Source organism: Callithrix jacchus, chromosome 1 (assembly GCF_049354715.1).
Source record: "Callithrix jacchus isolate 240 chromosome 1, calJac240_pri, whole genome shotgun sequence".
NCBI lineage: Eukaryota > Metazoa > Chordata > Mammalia > Primates > Cebidae > Callithrix > Callithrix jacchus.
The window spans coordinates 217,295,888-217,323,705 of record NC_133502.1 but is presented as its reverse complement, the minus strand read 5'-3'; the positions used below and the strand labels follow the sequence as shown (position 1 = coordinate 217,323,705).

The following is a 27,818-nucleotide window of genomic DNA, read 5'->3' as shown; positions in this document are numbered from 1 at the left end:
GGACCAAGCCCTCTGCGTCTCCAAGGGTCCTTCTTTGGCGGCTTCAGGCTGCTCCCTGACCCCAAGGTCATCGGCCTAAGGTGGGACCCCCACAGCGGGTGCATTCCCTGGGGTGAGTGATGCCCCCAAAGATGCTCACCTCCTAATCTCTGTAGCCGGTGAATGGGTCGTGGTACAGGGCAAGGGACCTTTTCAGACGTGATTAAGTCAAGGGTCTTGGGATAGGAGAGGACCCTGGGCCCCCCAAGTGAGCTCTAACTCAACACTGGGGGTCTGGTAAGTTGAGGGGAGGCAGGAAGATCAGAGCCAGCAAGAGAAGACATGAGGACAAAAGCCGAGGGCAGGGCAGAGAGAAGTCTCGGGGCCACCAGCTTTGCAGATGGAGGAAGAGGGAGAATCGGCTGGGCACAGACACCCGGCTTAGCTACCCAGAGAGACCCCCGCCTGGATCAGAGACTGTCCTAGGAACCCAAGCAGGGAAGGAACAGCCTTGGGTGCAGAAGGTCCTGCCTGTGTAAGGGAAGACTCCACATCAGCCCACAGGGAGGGGAAGTCACTGTTTCCAGATCCTGGTGCAGAGCACACCCCTGGTCCAGCCGCCTGCCCCTGCTGGCCCTGGGGAAGCTCGGTGCAGGGTCTCACCCATAGGCTGGGGCAGCAACTCACCTGGGTGTCCTTGTCCGGTGGCACGTGCGCCAGATCCTGTGCGTGAGAACTAACCAAGCCCCATCTGGGGGGCCCTGGAAGGGGTGGGGACCAGCTTCCAGCCATCCTGTGTGTTTTGGGAGGAGGGGAAGGCTGATGCCTTTTCCGAATCTCAGGCTGAGAATGTTCCAGAACTTCCTGGATGCCACCAAGGTCCTGTTTCGACTGCCACGTGTCCAGCACGGCGTCTGTGACTGAGCGTCCAGGCCGAGGTGCTGCTGGGCTCCTCCCCGTGGCCTTGGGGAATGCAGGGTGGGGTGTCTCCATCCCAGAGATCTGCACCGAGCTCACAGAAGCCCTCGCCTGCAAAAGGAGCTTCCTCTCCACTCCAGATCCAAAGGCACAGCCCGGCAGAGCCTCCCACCAGCCCCCACGCTGTCAAAGCCACACAGGCTTCTGAGACAATCCCGAGGCCCTGAAGTCAGCGTCGGAAGCGGTGGGCTGCCAGCTACACAAAGAAAAACTGGCCCGACAGGAGGGAGGACACGGAATCCCAAAAAAACCAGCAATAATGGACTAAAATAAGATCCACGGCAATAGAAACAGGGGAGGCGACATCACACCATCTTCCCACCCTGCTTCCACCCTCTGATGGGCAGCACAGGCCGGCCGGCCACGGAACGGGCTGGGACCACATGCAATGGCAGCTGTGGGCACCTTGCCTGGGCAGCCCGCGGTGCCTTCAAAGGCCAGCACCAGCCACCTGAGCCCTGGCACACTTCTCACCTGCCTCCCGTTGGCAGGAAGGACCCTGCGTCCCACACCCAGACTGGTCTGGCGTCTGCCTGGCCTATTTTCAGCTGCTAGGGTTGGGCTTCCCCCTAAAGCCACTTGGTATTAAGTCCGGGCTGCCCAGGAATGCGGATTCCTGGGTGTGGCTCCTTCCTGGGCCCCCGGGATGTCTCCCCTTGTGCAGCCCTGACCTAAGTTGGGGTCAGCTCAGGGGGCTGACTGGGCACCAGCAGACCCAGGAGCAGCACCCAGTCCAGTGCAGGTGAAGGCAGAGCCAGGGGCTGGGGGCAGCCTGGGGACTCCAGGAGCAGAGAGGGCCCAAAGTTTTCCATCCAAGGCCTCCTTCCTGCTCAAGTAGCCCAGAACCAGGAGATAAGTGTCACCCCACATCCCAGCAGAATGCCAGAAGCTGGCCAAAAAGGGGCCCAGGGGCATCTGCTGACTCAGGGGCTGGCTTCGTCCTTCCCCGTAGGGTCCCGTGGATGGCATGCAAGGGGAACTGGCCCTGATGGAGCCCAGCCCCCAGCACCTCAGCCCCCTGGCCCCCAGCCCTGTCCTGCAGCACTGCCCATGAACACAGGAGCCAAGCACCATTAAGTACCCACCGAGCCGGGCTGCCTCCAGCAGGGGCTCCATGCAGGGCACAGGAGGGTTCTGTGGCGAGAGCCACAGGGGAGGGGATGGAGACCCATGAGCTGGATGTCTTGACCCTGGCCCCAGCCGCTCCCAGGCTGCTGCCCACCCCATCTGGCCATCCTCCACTATGACCCATGGGCTCTCGGTCTCCCGCTGGGGAGGAGCTGACACAGCCCCTCCCTGGAGGGCACCAGAGGTCACAGCCCCTTCGGGCTATTCCTGGCTTCCCACTGGAAGTGTCTTGCCCTGTGCTCAGCAGGCTCGCCCTCTGTCCCCCCAGGACAGAAACATGGTGGACAGCAGACCCTCTATACCTTGGAGCTGGGAGGCCTCCCAGCCAGAGTGCCAAGGGATAGGCCAGCCCGGGGACATGCAGGCTCCTTGGGCAGACTTATAGTTGACCCCAAACTTCCACCCACAGGCCCGTGTGACCCTCCACGAGTGGCCACAAAACGCAGACAGATTCTCAGGGAGTCTCTCCCGTGGCCTGGGCTGTGAAGGGCACGTCCTTCCTCACTGGGCGGATGAGAGACTCAGGCCCGGTGCCTGACTCCCTCAGGCAGATGAGAGGACTCGCCCTGTGCCAGGGCAGGGCTTCAGGCTGCCTCTTGTGGGGGGGCCTAACCTTGCCTGGCCCTGCACCCACCCCAGGCAGCCTTAGTTTCCGGAAGTGGAGGGTGAGGGTGTAGAGTCACAGCCCCAGCCCCCAGGGGCCCACCACCCACTGAGAGGAGACTCCAGGATGGCGCAGGACGGAGCCAAGCCCTGGGGCTGTGGGTGCCAGTGGACGGGAGGCGGCCTTCTCCAGCCCTGGGGGATCTGCATCCCCCAGCCCATGGGCGCATCCCCCAGCCACGGCCATTCCGGGAGCCTGTCACCCATTCAGAGCTCCTGAGGCAGCTGCTGCCCTTCCCACCTGCAGACACAAGGCCCAGAACCGCCACAGGCTCTGCCACTGAGACCACAGGTGGATGCTGGGGACAGAGGGAGGGCGGGGGGGGGAGGTTCCAGTCTTGGACGGCAATCACCAGCCTTGGGCTGTCCACCTCAAGCTTCCCCGTGGGCAAAAACCTACACAATAAAACGTCCTGGCTGTCATGTGTTCCGTTCCTTGCAGACACGTGTTCTGGGAATCCGTATCCAAAGGAATATGGCCACAAGGAAAGTAACCACGAGGTGCACCAGAGCCAGCACTCCACTCTGCCGGGAGCTCGGCCTCTGTCCTCCCTGTGGCCCGAGCCCCACCCCGAGTTTGGCATGGGCAGGAGCCCCAAATCTACCGTCCTCTGCACCCTCCACACGAAGCTCATCCTGGCCCCGATGCCAACTCCAAGTTTACAGATGCCAGGTGAGAGCCGAGAGCCCCGCTAAGGAGCCCGACAGCACCAGAGGTGGGCACGATGCTTTAATGAGAAGCCCAGCGAGGACCGGGGCAGTTCCGGGCTGCGAAGGAACCTTCTCTCCGTATTTACCTTTCACACCTAAAGGACGGGGTCCGTCTGCAGACACGCGTCCTAAAGGACGGGGTCCGTCTGCAGACACGCGTCTGCCGTCTCTGGTGCGGCTGGCTGGATGGATCCCTGAAACCCACATTTGTAACAAACACCATTCATCGCAAGCACGACACCCATCCTGGAAACAGCACTTCAGGATTTTTTTGTTTTTATCACCAGCTTAATGATGACTAATGCCTGGGTGATTATCCTGTGCTTTTTTTGTGTGGCAGGGAGAACAAACAATATCATTAGCATTGCAGAAAGGAGAGAAAATGGGAGCGTGAGGTGGGGGCAAAGCCAAGCGAAAGTCGAAAGTCGGGCGGGAAGGAAGCTCCTGCCTGGCAAGAGAGCGGCTGCAACCTTAATCCCAGGGGTCCCTGGGCCGCGATCTGGAACCTTCCATTCCTCACTGTTGGATGTTGCAAAATAGAACAGGCCCAAATCGGGGGAGGGGTTCCTGGAAGGCACAGACATTACTTTTTAAAGTGCCCAGATGTGCATTTAAAACCAAGTCCTGCTGGGTAAACAAAGCCACAGCAGCGATGATACGGCAGTTAAGTGGCGAGATGGGCCGGAGGAAGCCCATTCACAGCCTCCCCACATGCCCCGATCCTGCAGGACGACAGCCGTGGTGGGAAGAATTCAACAGGCAATCAATTTCCAAAGAAAATCCAACCTCCCACGCACACAACCCTACAAAGAGACAGCTTTTGAACACGCCAGAACTCAGCCACCTGGGCTCTTCAGGGATTGGCTGCTTCTGGTAGGGACGGGTCCTCCCCTGCGTAGATCATGGCCTCTCATCCCACTCTGGGACCCCCCGGCCCTGGCCTGAGGGACGTGCTGAAGCCCAGGGTCTGCAAGACAGCGGCCCCTAAACAAGACGAGAGGACGTGGAAGCAGTTTCTGGCAACATAAGGGAAGGCTGCCTGTTCCCTTGGGCCCAGCAGGCTCTCTCCGCCCCTCTGCACTGGTGTGGGCAGTCCATGCCCCCTCTTGCTGAAGGCCAAGCCAGACTGCCCCAGCTCTGCCCCAAAGCCCCTGCCCAACTGTTCTGTCTCCGAATGCCTCACATCCGTCTAGGACCACCACCAAATTAATCTCAAGTCCCCAACGGCAGGCATTCTGGCTCTCCCTCCCCGATGTGGCATTGCTGGGTGCAGGGGCCTCTCCAAAACGCTTCCTCTGATAGGCTGTTCCACCTGCAGAATCAGATGGCAGTCGGCCACTTCACCAGCTGACGGATGAGCTGTGGGTGTTGGAACAGCCTCAGGCCCCAGGCCTTTGGGTGAGCCCATGCACTGTGGAATGGACAGAAGGATGGATGTAGCCAACAGATTCCCAGTGTGGCCTGGGCCCAGCTCGTTCCAGGGACCCCCGCGCCTGCCCCGAGGGTGGCGTGTTAGTGTCCTGTGTCTGCCATAACAAAATCCCACAAACCCAGCACCTCACACAGTGGCAATTATTTTCACACAGTTCTGGGGACCCGGAGTCCAAGGTCAAGGTGTCGGCAGGACGGTTCCCTCTGGGAGCTCCAGCTTCCAGCGTGGCTGGCCACCCCACACCTCCTTGGCTGCCAGCCCTGTCACCCCCATCTCCACCTGTTTCCACAGGGCATTTTCCTCTGGGTCTCAGTGTCTCTCTGCATCTTCTAAGGACACTGGGCATTGGATTCAGGCCCCACCCAACTCTAGTGTGACCTCAACTTAACTAATTCAATCTGCAATAACCCAATTTCCAAATAAAGTCACATTCTGAGGTTCCAGGGGACATAATTCCCGCTGAGCACAGTGGTGCTGCCATTACCCTGTTTCCATGGCACAGAGAGGCTGGGTAACTGGTCCAAGGTGCAGCCAGGAATGGGACGGGCAGCAGACACGGAGCCTGCTCTGCTCACCTCCCTCCAACAGAGAGGCCCCAAAGGGTTCCATTCCTTACAGCACTCCAGTTGCCCATGAGGAGCCCAGGGCTCCAAAACGCATTTGCCTGCCACCGCCCTCAGCTTCCGCTGAGCTGTTTCAGCTTCTGATCCTGGTCCAGGCCTCCTGCTTGTCCCACCTCCCACCACTCCCCGTCTCTCCTGGCCCGGCAGCCACAGAAGGCCCAGACCCCAAGTCTGCATTCACGGAGGACACTCCCCATTGACATAAAAGGACGTGTGTTTTGCCCGGGATGGCAGAGAAGACCCAAGATCAGAGGCGGCAAGACTCCTGAAGGGCCGCCCTGGAGACCACAGCCTGTGGCATGGACACTCCGATTCTCAGTCTGAGAAGCACGGCCCCTGCGACTGCGCGATTGCGTAATAAACAGATTAGAGCACCAGGCACCAGAGTTATTAGAAGTGAAAGGTCCTCGAAGGGAAGACGCGGGATTCTTGGAGCCTCCTACAAATATGTAATGAAATTTAAATTGAATCTGGTTTAAAATCATTTACCTTTTGACATCATATATCAGTACACTAAGCATCAGTTGAGAAAGCAAATAACCTTTCAAGCAGAATGAAAAATTACTCTGTCTCTTTTGATTCCGTGTTAATTTTCAAATTTAAACTACCCTATAGCTCTTGGTCTGGGGTCAGCCACTGAAGGCTGCTGACTCGGTGAGGTCCAGCCCAGCCGGTGGAGACCCCGGGGGTCCTCCCGGCCGCACCCTCCCTCCAGGGTGGCCGACAGCTCTGGAGGGACAGGTGAGCTGAGGGACAAGTGAGCTGGGGGACAGGTCAGCTGCGGGACAGGTGAGCTGGGGGCTGCTGGCCACCTGGTCACCCTAGGGGGAAAGGGGGATGGGGCGGCTCTTGTGTGTCCCTCCTGCAGGTGGGTAAAAGTATCGTTCTTCTCTTCCATGTGGGTGTAAAGAGTCACCAGGCAAAGAGGTGACAGCACTTGCCTATCCCAGGGTGATCCTGGGCACAGCACTCCCAGAAAGAAGCTGGGCTGGAGCCTCGCTGGGCGTGATGGTGACCGTAGGGAGCCCATTTCCTCTGCAGGCTCCCCGTTCTCATCAGGGATCTCAGGGCTCCCCTCGGTCGGCCTCCCTGCTGGGCAGCCCTTCTCTGGAGAGTTGACCTCCCAGGCTGGAGGGGAAGGCCGGCTCAGTGACAGGAACTGGAGAACTGTGGGTTCTCTCCAAGCCTTTGCCTCAGAAGCTGAGGTTCTGGAAAAGAGGCAAAAGCCCTCGTTCTCCTGTGGGCAGGGGCAGCCACGAGGAGGAGACACGGACGGACATCCCAGGTGGGGCAGAGGCGAGGCACACTCAGGAAACCCTCTCAGACATCCCCCTCCTGCGGTTTGCGGAGGACGGGCACCTGTTCGAACCAGCCTGGAAGCACCTCTAGCTCTCTGCACAGAGATCCTAGGGGCAGGGGGCCCTATTGTCCCCATTTCACAGAGGGGAGGGCTGAGCCTCAGGGAGACCCCGCAGTACAGGAGGGAGAATTAGGTCTGAAATGCCAGGGCCAGATACCCAAATCCCACGTGGGCTCCAGTGGGCACCGTCTCAGCTCCTGCGACCTGAGGGTGGAGAAGGTCTCCCAGACCTACCAGGTGGCCTGACAACATGAGAGGAGCCCCCTAGGAAGCAGCAGGGCTGCCTGGTGGGCCTGGGGGGATTCTTCCTTGAAGTCCACTGCTGGGCCTGCCCATCCAGCCGCCTGTGACCATGGCCAGCATTCAGAGAGGACGTGGAGCCTGGGTTCCTGGGGCCTGCTGGTATTTCTTAATCAGGGAGGAGATACAAAGGGGCTTTTCATGATGCTGCCCCCGCAGCGTCACATGTGAGCGCCACTGGGCTGGAAAACAGAGGGGGCTTTGCCAGAACCTCACCCCCACCCGCTGCGCCTGCCCAGAGAGGGTGGGGGAGGAGCAGCCCACAGAAGGGCCAGGGGAAAGAGGGGAGGCGGCAGGCAGGGCCGGCCCAGGGGAAAGGGAGGAGGTGGTGGGGCAGGGCCGGCCCTGGGAAGCACACAGGACAGCCTCACCGCAGCTGCTGGACATGGGGATCCCAGCATCCCAGCAGCAGGACTGGGCAGCCCTGGCCCAGTCCGGGGTCTGTGCATGCCCCACATGAGGGGCTGGTTCCCACCAGGATGCAATTCAAGGCCTCTGGTGGCACAGGGCCCAGCGGGCTGTCAGAACCCAGATGTCTGAGTGCAGGGCAGAGCAGCCCAGCATCCTCGGTGGAGAGCAGCATGGGGCTCCAAGGCCCAGGGCCAGGTCGCAATTTGCTCCTGGGACACTGCCTGGAACCCTGTGCTCACAGCAGTCAGCCCTTGGGCAGCTGGGGAGGGACGGCAGAGGCAGGGCATGGGCACATCCTAAGAGGAGGTGGCGGGGGTCTCAGGGCTGCTTCCCATCATGCACCTCCCAGCCGCCCTGGGTGGCTAGGACCCTCTGAAGTCAGACCTGGGACCTGGGACCTGGGACCTAGGGAGGACAGGGCCTGCTTAGCACCTGCTGGCGTAGGCTGGGCCCAGAGCCGGTCCCTGCTGGACGCTGTAGCAGTTGCCCTGGCTTCCCTGCTGGGGACAGGAGAGAGAGGACCTCAAGTGGACGTCCGAGTGCCCAGTCTGGAGAGGACTCTGCAGGCTTTGCTTCTGAAGGTCTGTGAGAGCAGGAGCTTCCGCAGCTGGGGGAATGGCTGCCATGGGAGGGATCGCTCCCTAGGCAGGGGCCTTTTTCTGGGGTGACGGAAACAAGAACTCGGCTGCAGTGGGGCCGGCAGAGTGCCGTCTCAAACAGGGTTCATTCTGTTATGTGAATTTTGCTAAGCAAAAAATAAATACATAAGACATTTGAAAGCCTGTAAGGGCAGCCCGACCCTTCTGAGGGCAGGCCCCGGACGGGGCTGTGCACATCCCCACAGGCCCCGCCACACACTGCCTGGCACGGCTGTGAGGCCACAAGCACTGCCCCGGAGGCGGGTCAATGCTTGTCTGGCAGGGGCTGCAGCCACCAACCTCCTGGAAGGCATTGGCCACCTCCTCCTCCATCTAAATTTGGGGGATTCTATGAAGGGCCACCCCTGTCCTGAACCACATTCCCCGAGCCCAGACATGGGACGCTAAGCAGGGGCCAGGAGAGGCGTCCTGTGCAACCCGGCTTCCCTCTGCAGTGCTCAGAGCGGGGCTCACCTTGCCGCGACTGTGGCCTTCTCCAAGGCATTCCCAGGCTCCAACAGGGAAGAGGCCCACAGCTCCTGCCGAGAGTAGGGGGCAGGCCCCCATTTCGCTCAGCAGCAAATGTCACAGATGATGGTGACGATGTCTGCACTGCATATCCCACTCACTTAAATTACACCGAAACCACGCGGCCCCGAGGTCGCGGTGACGGGGACTGGGGTTCACAGGCATTAAATGGCACAAAGGGGGTGGGCTGCGCTGAGATCACCGGGAAGAGCATTAAGAAAGCAGTTAATATGTAGTTAAAAAACTCCTAATCTCCACGAGCATATGCCGTTTCACCTAATTTTGATCAACTTAAATGTAAAAACGTCTCGGTGCCTCCATGCAGGTTTCGCCGCCATCTGGTTTAATTAGTCCTTGGGTATCGCGCCATAAAGTTAATGGCAAGCGCGTTGCCGGGCCAATCAGAAAGCGACGCTGAGGCCTTATTTCACCAAGTCCGTTTCTCCTCAACTTGCCGCTGGGTAAGGTCAAGGCCGGAGGGGGCTGAGCGGCGGTGAAGGCGGGGCGCAGGGAGTGAGGCTGGGACGGGTAGGGTGGCTGCCTGGGTTGCTTTTCCCTGATTAGGGTGGGGGTCTCTGAGTTCAGCCCATCTGGAGGAAGGACCCTGCCCACGAAGACTGATGCAGACCCCTGGGGGAGCCCAGAGGTGGGCTTTGAGAGGAGGAGCCCGCAGAGACCCCCGCCTCCTGGCAAATACCAGTTCCTGTTCTGAGATGTGGCCTCAGTAGCTTTGCCCACTGGGCCCAAGCCCCGGCACCGCCACTTCCTCTTCATGCCCTCCACACTCCCTCGCTCCGCCTGGAGCCAGCAGCGAGGCCTCAGGGGTGACCTTGGAATCGGGCAACTAGAAGGTCAGGGGTCCCCTGGAAAAGAGAGGTCCCCGAGGAAAAGGAGGACCCAAGGGAGAACAGATGAGCAGGTGGGAAGGCAGGAGAGGAACTGTGAGAGGGGAAGGAGAACAGGGCGGATGGAGGAGTTGAGGTCCCTGTGGTCTGAAGTCAAGGCACTGAAGGACAGGGGCGGATGAAGGTGACTCAGGAGAAGGTCCCCTGCAGGGGTCAGGCAGGACGGCAGACAGGGAGCTGCAGTCAGGGTGACCCACCTGCATTCAGAAGCCTACTGCTGAGGGGACACCGCCTGCCCCAGCCCTGGGCTCCAGAATTTGCCAGCTCTGCACCTGCTGACCTGAGTCTCTGCTCCTTTCCACAATGATTCCTCAATGAGGTTCAGCCACTTGCTGGCTGGGAGATCCATGGCATGTCCAACTGTGGACATCCATGTTTTCACCCCAAAAATGGAGATGGCAGCACTTGCCTGATATGGTTTGGAGATTAGAGATGATCTGTGGAAGCGCCACCCTAATGTCAGCCTAGCATCACTTAGACAGTCCCATTAGTGTCACTTCAACAATCCAAGAGGCTGTCAGACATAGTAGAGCAGGAAAGTCACATGACCAGTGGATTTTCCCTTTTTGCCTTTTCTGCCAGGAAGCTCAGAGCTATATTTTGTGCTCAATTTTTAGTAGTTCCCAGTAGTCTAGGATGGTGGGTCTCCACTGGGACAAGTCACCTGGCTGGCATGGGTGGGGGACTGACTTCCAGGCTATCCACGCTGCCCGGCTTATAAGCCACCCCTGGGCAGGATCTTCAGGGTGGTTCCCTGTTTCCTTGGGACACTGAAAACCATGCCGCTGCAGAGGTGGCTGGGGTCCTGGAGGGACAGGAGCCAAGGCCACCTCAATTAACCCCATGTTAACTATCAGACAGAGAGAGCTGAGACGCAAAGGTCACGGCAAAGTTACTCCCTGACTACCAAAATTAAATCTATGAAGAAGGAACGGGCTTTCAATGAATTTATTAATCAATTTGACAATTCCTGGGGATTGTAATATAAAAATAATCAGTTGGCCGTCGCGCCAACGTGAGATGCCAAGAAGGTGTCATTTAATTTTCCAGTGCCTACCACCTTAACTTATTTTACATTAATTGAGATGGAAATTTCCTAATCTGGAATTTCCGAGAAGCGTGCATTCATTTCATCCCGAGCCTGCCCAGCGGTGCAGTGGCAACTCCTCGGCACGGCTTGGGGTGCAGCCAAGGTCCCTGACACTAGCCTTGACCTCCAGCCTTGACCTCCATCCAGGCACCAAGCTTCTTTCTCAGACCCTCGAAGGACTCAGCCCCAACATGGGGATTCTGCACCCCCGAGAGACCTGTGGAGCCTTCCCACTGGAGGCTGAGATCTCAGAGGGAAGGGACAGGAAACGGAAGGGCAGGAGGGGTCTTCTGAGGGCTAGATCGCCCCTTTCCCTCCTGCCCCATTGGGTAGCTGAGTCCCCTCATCCAAGCTGAGGACACCAGGCCAAGCACCCCTCTTTGGCCCCTGCAGCGCCCGACAGGGCTGCCAGCTCCAGCCCTGGTGACTGGCCCTGTGATCATGGGCAGACACCCAGGAGAGCAAGGCACGGCTCCTCATCCTGCAGACTGCCCAAGGCCAGGGCCCTGTCAGAGCCACGGGGCAGACGCGGGCTCCGGGGCACACAGGCCAGCTGCTCAGCTTCGCTCAGCCTCGTACCGCTCAGAGCCCTGGCCTGACCTCAGCCTTGGGAAGTGTCCAGGTCCTGGAGCCTGACATGGGTCCGGCCACACTGCAGGGAGAAGCCAGCATGGAGTGGCACCCAATAATCACCAGCTTGTCCTTCTACGGGGACTCCCAGGGCCACCCTCTGAGCAAGAGGAAGGAGAACAGCACTAACAAGGCACATACGGTGAGTCCTCACTTAACGTGGACCGGGGGTCTTGGCAACTGCGACTGGAAGCAAAGCGGCCTGTGAGAAAACGCTTCAGCACGACAGGAAAACCAGCTGAGGGAGGCGACGCTGCTCCAGGACCTGCTGCTGCCTTTCTGCTGAGAGTCACAGCTTCCAGTGCATACCACCCATGCTGCCTGAGGACTTCCTGCAGCTGTGTAGGGTGGGCTGACAGCGTTACAGAGGGGCCCAAACCCTTTCCCTGTCCAGGAAACACTCCGCACGTACACAGCCCTCTCCAGGGAGGAAACGCCCCCAGGGAGTGGCTGTGCCAGACGACAGGTATGAGGCCGCTCCCCCACCCCAAACTGGTCTGGGTTTTGGTGCCGCCGTATTTCAGATGTGGCTGCTTTCCTCTTGTTTTCAGTCAGTCTCTTTGTTTTTGTTTTGTTTTGTTTTGAGATGGCTTCTTGCTCTGTCTCCAGGCCGGAGTGCGATGGTACGATCTTCACTCACTGCAACCTCCACTTCCCAGGTTCGAGCAACTCTCCTGCCTCAGCCTCCTGAGTTGCTGAGACGACAGGGTGTGTCACCACGCCCAGCTAATTTTTGTATTTTGAGTAGAAACAGGGTTTCACCATGTTGTCCAGGATGGTTTTGATCTCTTGACCTGGTGATCCACCCGCCTCGGCCTCCCAAAGTTTTTTTGTATTTTTAGTAGAGATGGGGTTTCACCACGTTGGCCAGGCTGGTCTCGAACTCCTGACCTCAAGTGATCCACCCACCTCAGCCTCCCAAATTGCTGGGACTGCAGGCGTGAGCCACAGCTCCAGCCAGTTAATCTCTTTAAAATGCCACCTCTCCTTGGGAGGAGCAAAAGGGGATCCTTTCCTCTCTGCAGGAGAGGCAGTGAAGGGGCCGCCCCACACTCGGCAGGGTACCTCCTCCACCTCCTCCCACCAGGAAGCCAGCAGGGGCTCAGTCACCTTGCAGCCTGGTCCACCAGGCCAGGCACACACAGAATCAGGGTGGCAGGGGCCCGTTGCTACTTGCCCCAAATCCCCACCTGAGCCGTGGCCATCAGCTCCTGGTGGCCCTCCCTGCAGCTCTGTGCCCCGGGGCTCCAACCTCGGTCACCAGCCTCAGCCTATCGATGTCCAGGAGTGAGTGCTCCTCTCCCCTCAGCAAGCCCCGTTCTGCATCTGTAACTGAGTCCGCATCTGAAGCCCACCTGACTGCCCAGGACCAGGCATCAGCCTCGGTTTCCGGGGGCATGCAGGTGCAGGCAGGCGCCCCTCTCAGCAGTTACCCCTGGCCCTCCCAGGTGGGCAGAAACTGTCAGCACAGTCTTGTGAGGCTCCACAGGTGACATTCATTTCTGATACCTGAAGAGACAGGCCTGCGTCAGGACCTGTGGGTACTGGGCCGGGTGACAACCCTGAGAAGGGAGAATGACTTCCTGGGAGCTCAGGGGTTGGGCCTGGCAGAATTAAAGGGGCTTTGTCCAGCAGATGCCCTGTCTGTTGGAAAAAGCACAGAGTTTGGTCTTGGCTTTAGCGAATCTCTTCCATGAAACAGAAATTGAGAACTGCGTTTCTGCAGACCTGCAGTGGGGGCTGATTAAAGGACACTTCCCAACAGGAATGAGCTCCTGTCCTTAGAAGCAGCCTCCCCTCCCCCCGGGAGCCACATCACGCCTCTCCCTGTAGACGCACAGCCCCAGGAGACAGCCAGGAGGAGGAGGAGGAGGAGGAGGAGGAAGCTCTGGGAAACATCAGCCACCTGACCCAGTTTGCCAAGGAGCAGGAGACAAAAGATGACAGGCCCCTCAAAGGTGGCTTTTCCAGTGGGAGTCCAGGCTGGTCGGTTTCTCTGCTGGCAGGCGGTGACCAGGGTCTGTCCACGCATGAAGCAGAAGCCGCAGGGGTATGACTGGGGCCCGGGACCCCCAGCGGCCTCCTCCAGGGCTGCCCCTGCCTCCGGAGTCTCTGCACTACCACTTGCAGCAGAGACCAGCTCCGGGTCGTACGATGTCCTGGCTGACCTTAGAACTACGTGGTCACCAGGTGCGCATGTCCCTATGACAGATGACAGCAACGTCCATGATGGCCAGGACACACAGGGTGCCCAGCCCCTCCCTCCTCACATCAAGGAAGGAGTGAGAAATCCTCCAAAGATGGACTTTTGCAAACAACTCACCTATTTCTTTAAGTCCTCAAGCGCTTGCTTTTGAGTGTTGGAAGGAAGTCTAAGAAATGTCTGCAATGCCCACAGCTGCCGGCCTGGGAGGGTCAGGGACCAGCGGGAACGAACACAGGCCTCAGAGTCCACACGAATTCCAAATCCCCCTCTCCCTTGATTTGCCTGGAGCCAGATGGCTCAGAGCACAGTGAGTATGGGGGAGGTAAGCCAGGAGAGCATCCTGGAGGAGGAGGCCTTCAAACCCAATTTCACAGGGCCTGCTCAGTGACACAGCCGGGTTCCCCCACCCCAGAATGCAGCATTGCCCTACAAGCGGCTCATGGGAGATCCGTGCTGTTCTTTTCTCTGAAACCTGGAGTTTCTTGAAGGTTTGCCTCGCGTTTCCTTCTCAGGCTATAACCACTAAGAGCCACTATGTTTTCCAAAGCAGCCAGGGCTGAACGTCAGCAAGAGCAGCGGGGATACCCGGCCGTCTTCTGAGCAGTGTCTGTTCATACCTTCGTCTGCTTTCCGTGAGATTATGTGGGCGCTTTTTGCTGTTGAGCGGAGTGCCTTGTGTTAACACGTTCTGGATCTTAGTCCGGCGGAGGCAGAGCCGGCCGCGCCCCGCTCCACAGGTGGACTCCCTCTCCGCCTGACCGTTTCGTCTGCTGTGCAGAAGCTTTTGGGTTTGATGTGACCCCAGTCGTCTGCTTCTGCTTCTCTTGTCTTGCTTTTGAAGTCTGCCCCATAGAACCTCTGCGCAGGCCGACGTCCAGAAGCGTTTCAGGTACGTTTCCTTCCAAAGTTTCCTGGTTTCGGGTGGTACATTTGTGTCTTTCGTCCATTTTGAGTGTTTTGTTCTTTACAGTGTGAGAGACAGGGCTGTCGTTTCATTCTTTTGCACGCGGACACCCAGTTTCCCGGCACCACTCACTGAAGAGGGTGTCCTTTCCCCAGCGGGTGTTAAAAGGCTCAGTATCGCTGATCATCACAGAAATGCAAATCAGAGCCACGATGATACCATCGCAGCCAGTCAGAATAATGGTCACCAGGAAGACAAAAACAGAAAGAGGGGTGCTGGCAAGGATTCAGAGCAAAGGGAACCCGCATCCACGGCGGGCAGGAGTGTAAATCCGCCAGCCACCGAGGAAAACGGCACGGCGCTGTCTCAAAAACTGAAAATAGCACTGCCCCATGATCCAGCAATCCCACTGGGTATTTATCCAAAGGAAAACAGCGTATCAAAAGGATAGCCACAGCCTCCTGTTTACCAAGCCCTGTCACAAGAGCCAGACACGGAGGCAGCCTGAGTGTGCGTCGGCAGACGCGTGGGTGAAGGAAAGGGGCCACGCACAGCCTGGAATAGTATTCAGCCAGAAAGAAGAACGGAATCCTGTCATTCACAGCTGCACGCCTGGCCCTGGAGGGCACTATGTTAAGTAAAACAAATTAGGTACAGAAAGACAAAGTCCTCCTGCTCTCACTCACACGTAAGAGCGGAAAAATATCGAGCTCATGGAAGCAGAGAGAATTATGGTTATGAGAGGCTACGGAGGGGAGGACGCTAGAAAGAGGCTGGCTACGGGACACCAAATCACAGCTAACGGGGAGAAATAAGCTGTAGTACTCTGTGTACAAGGTCAGGAGTTTGAGAGCAGCCTGGCTAACATGGTGAAACTCTGTCTCTACTAAGAATACAAAAATTAGCCGGGTGTGGTGGCAGGTGCCTGTAGTCCCAGATGCTACAGGGAGGCTGAGGCAGGAGAATCGCTTGAACCATGAGCTGCGTCCTACAGAAAGGATTCCGGAGGCACCCACGTCCCCCGTGGAGCACAAGCCTGCGGGAAGGTTCTGGACCCCACGTTCCTGGATGGAAAAAGGTTTTCTTTTCCGAGGCCACACGGGTTACACTGAAAAGTGCAGCCAGGTCTCTGGGATTCAGGGAGTCGTCCCAGGACACTGGGAAAAGCCTCTTGCACTGACGAGTTCCTGGAATGACCTGGACACAGTCAGCCCCACAGGGATCCCCTGTCCCGGCCTCAGCACACCCCAGGAGTCTGCGCGGCTCTGTGTCTTTCACTCCAAACAAAGCGGAGCCAGGCCAACCGGCATGTGGGAGATGCCACCCAGCAGGGCGCCCAGACTCACGCCCTCGCCAGCCCAACTGCCCAGGAGGAAAAGAATGTGACTGGACTCCTTCAAGTGACGGTGTCCACCACCCAGCCCGGGGAACTCCCTCTCCAAGGCCTGCTGCCCCCCTGCCCAGACCCCAGAAGCCCTTCTGCCGCAGGGCAGCCCGCATGGGGAGGGCTTCCTAAGCACAGCTGGATTAAGAACGGATGTCTGCTAAACAGAATGATCCCCTGGGTGACCTCTGAGCTGTAAGATAAGGTGGCCTGGCCCACTCTGCCAGCCTGTCACCTGGATGGCCTCCAGTCCAGAGCACCCCCCTCCAAGCTCAGTGGACCCAAATCTCACTCGGTTGCCTCTAGAAGTGCCCGCTCCATCACCGGTGCCAAAAATGAAGAGTCAGCAGGTGGGTGCTGGGTTCCAGGGTCGAACCTGCGTTAGGCATGATGCACAGAGCAGGTCCCCACCTGGCTTACGGAGCCGGCCTGAGAGTGAGTGTGTGGCCCTGGGTAACAGCCCTGAGCTCGCTCGGCACCCCCCACACACTCCGGGTCCTATGGTGCTAGTGCGTCGTGGGGATGGGCTATTTCCCAGAGTGTGACCGACAAAAGCCATCTGACGTCTGAGGAGCTGATGGGGGCGTGAGCGTCATCCAACATCACCATGGGGACAGGGGCACTTGGGGCTTTTAGATATTCTCCCGTGTTCAAAAACACTTTCTTTTTCATCTGAGAACCTCAAAATGATGGAAGCAAAGTAGATCAAAACATGAGCACTTTCTGCAAATGTACGTCTCTTTTCACCAACGAAACACTAATTCTGATTAAAGCGCAGTCTTTCTGAAGACTCAGTTTGTACCTGGAAGGCAGCCCGTGGCTGGAAACAGAAGGCAGACTGGGAAGCCCTTGGCTACCAGCTTGCACTGTCCTGGGCACTTCTGGTGACACGTTTTCCTGTTTCCTCCATGTGGGGAGCCCCTGTCTCTAGGCTGTGGGTTCTGACACCTTCCCAAGCTAGGAGTTCACATCTGCTCTGGCAAGGGCTGTCCATGATGGGCTTGGCATAAGGCAAGAGGGACACCAGGGCAGACGTATCGGCACTCAGGGGCCCGCGGGTCAGGGGCTTCCCACACACCTGGCACCAGACAGAGTTTTCACGACTCACGTGTTCAGCAAATGCACACATCCCACCTGTGCTCCCGAGGTCCTTCCCAGGGGGTCTAGAACTCTTCTCTCTGGAAGCCCCTGCCTGCTCCAGCTTGCAGATGTGGCAGAGGCCTGGTGATGGGTTAGCCCTCAACGGTGCAGCACAGAGGGGTCGCCCGCTGCCTCCTGACACAGCCACAGAAACCCGAAAATGAGCCAAAAAGACTCACAGACGACTGCACGGAAGAGCACGGGAAGGTCCCACGTGGCTCTGGGACCCGCGTCCTCCCACCTCTGCAGGGCAGGAGCCAAGAAGCAGAAATGAGCACCAATTAATGAACATAAACAAGAGTCCTATAAGGACCCATTAATGTCTTCAGCTCCATCCTGGGATGTGCTATCAGGAAATGCAATGCTACAGAAGTAACCTGGAAACGCAGCAAAAGCGTCTTTTCAGAATAGAGGCCACTCTTAGCCGGGCACGGTGGCTCAAGCCTGTAATCCCAGCACTTTGGGAGGCCGAGGCGGGTGGATCACGAGGTCAAGAGATCGAGACCATCCTGGTCAACATGGTGAAACCCCGTCTCTACTAAAAATACAAAAAATGAGCTGGGCATGGTGGCACGTGCCTGTAATCCCAGCTACTCAGGAGGCTGAGGCAGGAGAATTGCCTGAACCCAGGAGGCGGAGGCTGCGGTGAGCCGAGATCACACCATCGCACTCCAGCCTGGATAACAAGAGCGAAACTCCGTCTCAAAAAAAAAAAAAAAAAAAAAGGAAATACAAAGATTAGCCAGGCGTGGTGGCAGCCGCCTATAATCTCAGCTACTGGGGAGGCTGAGGCAGGAGAATCACTGGATCCCAGGAGGCGAAGGTTGCAGTGAGCCGAGATCACGCCACTGCACTCCAGAATGGGAGACAGGGCAAGATGCCATCTCAAAAAAAAAAAAAAAAAAATCCAAAGAGAGGCCACTCTGGAGTCTGAGCAGCATTTAGAAGTTTCAGAGCCATTAACCCTGTACCTGCTGCAAAGCCCTAACAGAAAAGCACACCTGGAAGGCTCAGCTCCCCCAGAAATGCAACACCAAGGCATGGGCCCGAGGCATGGAACGTGTAATAAAACTAAATACACACAAGGCGCTGAAATGACGACAGACTGGCTCTCTCCCAGTGCAATCCCATTCTGTGTTTATCTCAGACCATGGGCCTTAACAAAGCTCCAGGCAGATTCCTTTGCAGGTCAGTCAGGTCAGGGAGACTCGCCGGGCCTCTTGTTTTCCAACGGAGTTTAACCATAAATACGTAAATTCTGAGATGTTCATTGTCATAAAATTTGTATCGGTTTTTCTAAACAGGTGGAAACGGTCGTGGTAGAGACAGCGGCTGGGCCACAGGCTGGCAGCAGTGGGAGAACCACACTGACACATGAACTGGCCCTTCCATCTCTAAGTTCGAACCTGAAGACAAGGCAGGTGCATGGGGCGGAATGGCCGCCGTGCCCTGAAGTGACGCACGCCCGGTCCCTGCAGCTCCATTCTGCCCCTTGTTTCAGGAAACCATTCCAGGCCCGTCAGTAAGACCTGGGCGCTGGGCTGTGGGTCTGGGTGTAGCAGGGACAGGTGGACCCTGCAGAGCACAGAGAGTGGTTGAGAAGAGCGGCCACACTCACGAACCTGGCTCAGCCCTCACTCCGGCACACCCCTGAGGCCTCCAGGGGACAGGAAAGGAGCTGCCTTTACAGTCCCGCACTGTGCCTCAGCCCCAGTTCCCGTTGCTGCATCCCGTCAGACTCCCTGGGGCCTGTGAGGCCTGGAATGTCGGCACAGCTCAGCCTTCCAAGCCCTTCCCACTGCATCCTCATCCCTCCTCTACCTCTCCCTGGGCACCCCCGAGTGCCCCTTCCCCTGGAGAGATGAGCCAGGACCAGGAGGGCAAGCAGGAGAGAAGCAGAGCCAGCCACCTGAGTTCACACCGCCAGGCTTTGCAGGGCACCACCCAGGTACTGGGGCCTGTCTCCAGGAGAGAACGTCCAGACATAAGGACAGGAAAATGCACCAGAAACTGAATGGCAAATGGGCCTTGGGTTTGCTCAGAGCAGGGTGGGGAGCCAGGCCTCGGCACACTGCAGACTCCAGGGGCTGACCCAAGGTGCATGGTGCCCAGGACAGAAAGTCCCACTCCGACCAGTAGGCATTCAGGGCACAACTCCTCAGGGATTTGGAATGTGAGCCAGTCCGATGGCAGCAGGGAGGCAGGGGCTCACCAGGGTGGAGGCAGAGCCACTCACAGCCCGAGACAGGCAATGGCTCAGAATGTCTGGTGTGGGGGGGATGGGAGGGGGTAACAAGGGAGGCAGGACCAGAAGCCCTGGGAATGCCTGGCTGGCTGGTCTGGAGATGACAGGGGCAGAGTGGCAGTGCCCATGGAAGGGGCCTGGGGCAGGCAGTGAAAGGTGACCTTGAGGCTGACCTTGGAAGATACGCCCCTGACAGGGCCCCAAGCATGCCCCAGCTCCCCCCATTGGAAGATACGCCCATGACAGGGCCCCAAGCACACCCCAGCTCCCCCCATTAACCAAGCCCCAGGCCCACCTCCACCTCATGAGTCCCCCAGCCCTGTCTGTGCATCCAGGAGCCCGAGGTGGCGGTGGCAGGCGGAGTTCTGGGACACAGTACGATGTCAGCCAGTCCCCCAGTGCCACTATGAGCGAGATACCGGTGACTCACTACTGAATTAGCCCAGTCGTCACGGGCTGCTAAGTATGCGTGTTTTCACAGGGTTTACTCTGCAGCTCAGCCAACAGGAGGCGGACAGCACAGCCCGCCTGCTGCCGGGCGCCTTCCACGCCCCTCCCTCCTCGATAGCATTGGGGCTGCTCACCCCAAGGACCCGTCCCCTGTTTGAAAACACACTAGAGGTGTTTGTCGAGTAATGTTTCAACTTCATTGTGTGAACCACAGGCAAAGTCCCATCAGTCCCACAGGCTGTGAAGCAAAAAGCAAACGAGCGTCACTTTAAGCTGGTGTTGGTCAGGGACGGGGAGCGGGGTCAGGGCCCAGGCGGGCCTGCCGTCTGCATGGGGGGGGCCTCGGAGTCTGAGGCTGCGATGGCTGATCCAGAACTGTGCACGCCAGCTGCCGCAGCTCCACCTTTATCAGCCTAAAGTCGGCGGGCTGGAAAGCAATGAGCACCATCAATTTCAGGCTGGAAAACCGAGGTGCAAGGAGGAAAAGCCTCACCCTCCCCTCATCTTACCAAGCAAAGGGTCTCTGGGAATTGCTGAGTTTGAAGGGCACAGAAGGTGGCTTTGGGTTAAGACCCACGGCGTCTGAGGATGCAAAGGGATGTTCTGGCCGAGCAGACCTGGAGCTGCAGGCAGGCTCTGGGGCGTGTGTGTGCTGGGAGTGATGTCTGACACACCGGAATGCACATCTGCGCCACGTAACGGGAGCACGCTCCTTGCCCCTGCCCTGCCCACCACACGCATGACACACGGACTGGAAAGCAATGAGCACCATCAATTTCAGCCTGGAAAATCACGACTCAGCAACAAGGGTTGGAGGTGATGGAGGTCGCCTTGGGCAGGACAAGAACAGCCTGGCCGTCTGGAGGTAGCACACAGGGCTTAGTGGAGCCGAGTGCTCTCCCAGTACGTGCTGGCTGACCCCGGCGCCACCTCCCTGTGGAGGGCCCCATGGAGCCTCCAGCCAGGGACCGGGAACCAGAGACCAGGGTCAGGGGAGGTGGCTGGAACAGAAGGGCACGTCGGTGCTGGCCTGGGGGAGGCGCAGACAAGCTCCAGCTTCCCGGAGATGGACATAAAGCAAACTCCGGGCAATCAAGGGTCCTGTCAGCAGAGCAGAACTTCCTGGGGAGAAATCCGCTTCGGGGCTGCGGGCTCTAGACACCACCGAAACCTCCACAATCACACTTGGGGTCCCAGCCACCTCCTGGAAAGGCGAGCGTAATGAAGCCAGCGTGAAGATGAGGGGTAGGGCTGACGGGCGCTGCCGTCGGTGCGGGAGGGTTTGATTGCCTCTAACCGGCTTCGTCACCATCGGCAGCACGGCTACATGTGAAACGCAGAGAAGTTAAGACAGAGAAGAGACTGCAAGCAACGCGTGGACCCTGTGCTGGTTCCACGCTCTGGAAACAGAAGTGTGTGCAAAGGTGCAGAGACGCCTCCCTCCCGGCTGACAGCCTTTCCAGCAGCTCTTCTGGTCTGGGAGGGGCTCGCTGAGCCTGCACCGCCGTCTCGGCAGAGAGAAGCAGTCACAGGAGGCGAGGGACCCACCACAGCAGACGGCGTCTTGGGCTGAACTTCCTCAGACCCCTTCTCCTCCTTGCTGCCTCCCTCCACCTTGGGCAAGGTTAACCCGAAGGCCTGGAACACCACTGACAGGGCTGGTCTCCATGGACCAGCCACTGCTGGGGACCCCAGTCCCGTCAGGAGCGGAGCTGGCACCGGGAGAAGCCCAGACCCAGAGTGAGGCGCCTGCAGTGCCTGTGCCGACCGGCCCCAGCACTCTCCATAAGGAGGGGCCTCCAGTCCAGCCACCCTCCCAGCTGGCCGGGAGGTGAGGGGGCACCAGGCCTCTTTCTAAAGGGTGAAACCCAAGCGCAGCGGCCTGGTACTGTGTTGGTGGTATTGTTTTCTCTGTATTTTCTTTCCTTTATTCATTCGGAGATGCTGGACTGAGCATGAAGATGCTGTGGGCGACTGATTCCTGCATGGGCCTTTAGGTGGCACAGGGACCCTAATGGCTGGACCACCCTGCCTGCCCTTCACGACCCTCTCTTCGGTACACCCGAAAACCAGGACCACGCATGCCCCAAGCAAACGGCAGTCCGGGCAGGGGTGGAGCTGGACCCCTCTGTGCCCAGCTCTGGGTGGGTGGGTGATGTCAGAAGACATCGCCTACCACAAGTGGGCTCTCCTGTGCCCCCACAGCTGGCCAGGCGTCCCCAGCTCCCCGGGCCCCTCCTGCGGGGCCAACGTCTTTGTGTAGACGGGTTTCCTCATCCCTGTGATGCCTGGAACGTCAGCCCGCTGAGGGCTGGGAGGTTCCCTGTGGCTGCCTCACGTCCAGCCCACTGCCCAGCAGGTGTGAGCAACAAGAGTTTGCCCAGAGAGCCTGCCACTCAGTGCCCGAAGCCATCAGCCACCCCCAAGCTCGGAGCCCAAGACAAGGCAGAAAGTGACCCGGACAGCGGCCCCCACAACACACACGGACGGCACTGGAGAGGGGACAGGTTCGCATGCTCGGGGGACGCCTCGCCGAGCAGGGGACCCTCTAACACACGAGGTGTGAGCTTTCTGGCCTAGCTCACCACACCTTCCCGCATCCACAGCACTTAGGGAGTAGCGGGGCCTTCACGGGCGGTGGGGCGGTGGGAGTGCCAGAGCACCTATGTCCCCCCCGCAGGATGTGGGAGAGGAATGAGCACACACCAATTTCCAGGGAAGCTTCTAGAAGGCCCTGTAGGTTAGAGGCTGCTCTCAGGATTGGACTCCAAGGCTGGACAGAGGGACAGAGACTCCCACCTGGGCAGGGGGGGCTCAGCTTTGGGCCGAGTGTGGTGGGCCAGGGCAGAGGGTGGGAGCCACGGAGGAGGGGTGAAGGCAGCGGGTCCTTCTAAGGGAAGCCGTGGTTCAGGGGAGGGGCCTGGGGGCAGAGAGGCCACTGAGGATGACTCAGATACTTCCAGAGGGAGAGCAGGTGTGAGGTCTCAGGTGATAGCGGCCCAGAGAGAGAGGACAGGCAAGACGTCTTTGGGACAAGGAATGGACCTGCAGGCTGGGTGCAGGGCTGGGGCACGGGGAGCCCGGGGAAGGGGAATAGGGACGGAGGAGGCTCCCCAGGTAGAAACCAGATCCAGGCTAGTCTAGGGCTGCCTCTCACCGCCTCTGGGAGGTCCCTGACATTCTGAGGTGGCGGCTGGGTTGGAACATGGAAGGCTCCCACCAGAATACAGGGCCCGGGCCAGGCTGCTCCCCATCGTCCTCTGCCTTTGCTTTGTGCCTACTGACTGTCCCCTCCCTTGTGACTGTCTCTGCCCCTAGGGCCTGGTGCATGGCTGGAACCCTCCCAAGACTCATTAAATGAATACTCTGGAAGCCACGTCTCCAGCTTCACCCATAAGCCTGCAGCTGGCTCTGCCACTCCTGCCTCCTTCAAGCAGGCGTGGAAGGAGACCTGCAGAGCCAGGCCCCGCCACAGCAGAGGCTCACCCCATGGCGGGTGACATGCCAAGGGACAGGGAGGCCTCTTCCAAGGATATTCTCTGCCAGGCTGCCACCCCACCGGGCCCAGACCCGCCGTCCTGCAGGACGCCGCTGGCATACAAAGCTGGAACTCGGCCTCCCTGGAGCCGGGACCAGGGGATTCCAGAAAGTCCCGCTCGCCTAGTTGGAGATAAAAGTAATTCCACACCCGATTCCTGCCAGCCGTTTTAATAAATAAGTAAACGCTACAAAGCCTCGGGGAGCCCTCTACCCATTCGCTGGGGTGAAGGAGAGACGAGAATAGTTGCCCGGATCTGCTGCCAGCTGCCGGGCCCGTTTCTGGAAAGCCCAGCACCAAGGCGGCTTGTGCTGCTGCCATGAGTCTCAGCGCATGTCCGGGCGGAGAAGTCCGGAAGGGAGGAGCGGCCTGTGGCTGGAGCTGCTGCTGTTCCTGGGCTCAGTGGGCTGCCCTGGCCTCTAGGCCCGCCCAGGGCCTCCACAGAAACCACCGACCCTGGGGCAGCTCAGGAGGCCCTTGTCCATGGGGAAGCCCCAGGAGCACATGCAAGACAACATTTAACAAGGGACACGCCAGGCCGGGCGCCGTGGCTCACGCCTGTAATCCCAGCACTTTAGGAGACCGAGGCGGGTGGATCACAAGGTCAGGAGTTCGAGACCAGATTGGCCAAACATGGTGAAAGTCCGTCTCTACTAAAAATACAAAAATTAGCCAGGCACAGTGGCACGTGCCTGAAGTCCCGGCTACTCGGGAGGCTGAGTGAGGAGAATCACTTGAATCCCAGAGGTGGAAGCTGCAGTGAGCTGAGATAGTGCCACTGCACTCCAGCCTGGGAGACAGAGTGAGACTCCGTCTCAAAAAGAAAAGAAAAAAAAAAGGGATACATCAGACTCTACGGGCCCCCTGTGCCCGCACCAGCACAAGCCCCTGAGACAGCCTCCATGACAGTTCCCCAAATAAACAGTCATCAATCTACGGGGCTCTCCACACCCCAGTGCTCACTCCAGCCACCTGATCAGATCCCAGCCCTCTTTGTCCATCTCCTCCCTGAACACTGGGGCTGGACCGTCACTGACAGTGCCCTGGGCGACAGGTGGCAATCTATAGAGGTCATTAACTCCAGAGCGCCACATTTTAATGTGAAAATGAGCCCTTCTACATTGGCGCAGATGTGATGCTATATAAAGAAATGGGGATTTTAATGTTTTGCTTTTCTTCCCTTTTCTAGTGCCGCATTATCATAACATTTTCCCATAATTACGCCCATAAAAGTCACCTGAAAATACTTCATGCCACAAAAGTTGATCTACGTATTTCATTCCAAGCATGTCGCATGGCAGATCCTGAGCTCAGAACTCTGGGGCAAAACTTAGCTGGGGGCAGAGAACAGAGCCACAGAGCAGAGCCCCCTTCTTGGGTTCAAGTGTCCTCTGGCCTCAGGGAGGTCCAGCAGAATGAGTGCAGGTGGGAGTGGGACGCCAGTGTGGACCGTGGAAGAGCGCAGACCCCCTTCTGGTTCTATCTCAGTGAAAGAGCAGGGGTGGGGTGTGGGGAGGGGACAGTGGGGCACCGCCAGGATTCCCAGACAGGAGTCAATGCTGCTCTCCAGGGCACTGTCTAGAGTGGCTCTGCTGGGAAGTCCCTTCCCCCAGGCACCCCTGCCTGGGAAAATCCTGCGAGGGGCAAACCTGCCTCCTCCTGACTGGTCCTAGGGCAAGGATGTCAGCTAAAAGAAATCCTGAAGTCAGATCATTTATATTCATGGAGCTGACAGAAACAAACAATCCATGTTTTTGTGCCCCAAATTCATCAAATAAAAACACTGTAAGAATTTTTTTTTAAAAGAAAGATGAGAACTAAACTTCCAAACGGCATCCCTTCATCAAGCCCCCAGTGTTTTCCATTCTACCTCTTCTCGAACTCCAGAACAAAATCTGAACAGCAGGAAAGTAGCATCTTCTAATTGCTCATAAATACGCACTAAATTGTATTTACAAAGGAAACGCAACGCCAGAGTGCGTACGCTCGGTTAGGATTCTAATGGATTAAAACAACCCCAAAGTTGTCTGTAATTTCTTCTCATAGCTGTAGCTGCAGACGTGACGTTGAACCGGAGGGACAACTCGATGTCGACGGGATTTACCAACAGGGCCCGTGGAATCTAGGCTGGCGTGCAGTGTCCTTCCCCTGGATTTCCATACCTCACCCAAAGATGGAGTCAGGGATTAGGTGTCACAGGACGCTGCGCCAGGCCACCATCTGCTGCTCTCCCTTGCTGCTGTTCCATCCTATATCCCAGGGAGGGGGGGAAGATCACACCTCGGTGGCGGGCACAGAACGCCCTCAACCAGCTCTAGTTGGGTCAAGAGGTCCCATTCCACACCCAGGTAGACAGATCTGTCTACTCCGAATAGGCTACGGGGAAAACAACCTATACCAACTCTTTAAGTCACGCCCGGGGGGGCTTCCTCAGACCACACAGGGCAACTCGTTCCCAAGCATCCAGCTCCCACGAGCAGCCCCGGCCGCGGAGGAAAGCAAGGCTGCTGTCACCGTGATGGACGCAGACCACCGAGCATGCATGTCAAAGTGAGCCATGCAGGGCCCCTTCCCGTTTGCGTCTCCCGGCAATTCTTCCCCAGGAGGAGAAAATGACAAGGCTGTGTCACTATAGCAACTAGCCGAACTGGTGGCCTGCAGGTCTTTCTCCAGCCAGACGGTGGCGCCCGTCTCCTTCCATTCGGATCCCAGCACCCGGGAAAGAAAGGCCGGACTCCCGCTGGGCCGGGAACAGCAGAGTCGCCCCAACAGAAAACCAGGCCAAGAAAGAATCCGCTTTCCTCTTAGCTGCGCCAGGAAGCCAACACCTTGTGTGCTTCAGAGAAACACACAGATTTAATAGGCAGGATAATTGAACCCTGTATGACACTTATCCGTTTCCCTAATTAATATGATTCAAATATATCTGCTTCATAACACGAAGACATTTTGAGTAATAAAAATCCTTACTGATAACAAAAACAATTTATAAACAAGGATACGAACGATTCCTCTTCATCCCAGATAGACTGGAAGAATGAAAATCATAGGAACGGTTTAATCAGCATTTAATTTGCTTTATGGGTTCTAAGAAAACGGGGGGGGGGGCATTTTTTTCTCTAGGACTGCAGTTCCGAGCTATAAATTATTATTATGTCTATTTTGTATTTTAGTGAAATGTTTCAATTTCTCCAAGTACATTTCTGGTGTGATGGGGCGTGTCTCTTATTGTCAATTATTCCATTACATGGAGACGCAAACAGCCATAGAAACGCGCCTCACCCAAGCTTCTGTTTTTAATTATTTCTACTCTTCTGCTAAGACCTTCTTACCAACTGTCCTTGCCCAGGCCGAGGGCTGTTTCCCCAACACTGGGGAGGCCTCCTAGGGAGGGATGACTGTGGAAACCGGATCTCTTCTCGTCCGAGTGTCTGAGCAGCGGGCTCAGATGTCTGCACTGGGACACTGGGACTCCACTCAGCAGGGCGGGCGACAGTCACGGGAAGGTGCATGAACAACACGCTAACACCTTGGGATTCAGGCTGGAGCGAAGGGTGGGAGAGGGCTGACGCCTCGTGTAGGGAGACAGGAGACACTGTGCACCCAGCTCCTCACCGGCTGGGGAAGTGCAGTGTTGAAGCCACCGAGCCCTGGTGTCAAGTACTTAGCAACAATTAGCAGATGTTCTTTTCCGCACCTGCTGAGCTGCTGGGGGTTGGTGGGGGCTGTTGTCCTGGGCTCTAGAAGCCAGCCAGGGATGGGCAGCCTGCAGTGGGCTCAGGGCACTACAGCCCCTGGCCACACACTGCTGAATCAGGAAGTGCGTTCAAAAGCCTCCTCTTCGGCAGAGTTGACCTGCCATTAACCCTTTCTATGTCTCCTAGGAAGCCTTGCGTGGGGGTCTGCTAGGGGATCCCCCCACGAACGCCTGCAGGCCCCGCGACGGCCACGGAGACCTCAGGGACAGGCACAAATGTCTCGGAAACCCCCGGACCCCGCTCCCTGCAGCCAGTGGGTTCCCAGGGGCGCCGGCGCACCCGCGGTGGCCTAGCCTGCCTGGGCAGCTCTGGTTAAGACCCCTGTTTGCTGTGAAGCTCCAGACTTGGCGACCCCTCCCCGCGCGGTGCCACAGTAACGCTATAGGGAGGTGCACGACCCCGCGCGCAGAAACAAGTCGGACAATTCCCGATCTGGGCTCCGGGCTGCCCTCGCGAGCCTGGCGGGCTGGGCTGTCCCAGGACTCCGGGGGCCGACCCCGAGGTCTCCCGGGCCCGCCGTGCTGTCATTTAGGATGGGATGGGACTGGGAGCTTGGCGGCCCGCGGCTCTGGGGGAGCCAGTGTCTGCGGAGGGAGGTTTGGTGCCGGCCTTGTCATGGCTTTTTTCCATCACCTCCCGCGCCCGCGGCAATTCTCCATGGCAGGTGTTCCCCAGCGCCCGTCCTTTTCTCCCGCTGAAGACGAGACGCCTGGGGCTCCCGGAGCCGACGCCGAGCAGCCCCGACTCCCCCAGCAGCTGCGAACGTGCCCCGGGATGCTGAGCTCCCTCCCCAGGGCCGAGCCCGGAGTCTGCACCC

At 58.1% G+C, this 27,818-nt stretch overlaps 1 protein-coding gene and 2 long non-coding RNA genes across 9 annotated transcripts in view; 1 reads left to right on the top strand and 2 right to left on the bottom strand.

The window, feature by feature from the left end:
• The window catches only part of TAFA5 (TAFA chemokine like family member 5), a 306,441-nt gene that overhangs the window by 277,564 nt on the left and 1,059 nt on the right, over window positions 1-27,818 (bottom strand). The window lies entirely within an intron of this gene.
• On the bottom strand, window positions 3,771-7,289 carry LOC128929248 (uncharacterized). The gene is made up of 2 exons (XR_008475385.2): window positions 7,109-7,289; window positions 3,771-6,722 (listed from the first exon to the last, which is right to left on the bottom strand). It is a non-coding gene; the product is annotated as an uncharacterized LOC128929248 (long non-coding RNA).
• LOC128929249 (uncharacterized) lies at window positions 11,381-26,460 on the top strand. The gene is made up of 2 exons (XR_008475386.2): window positions 11,381-14,471; window positions 23,024-26,460. It is a non-coding gene; the product is annotated as an uncharacterized LOC128929249 (long non-coding RNA).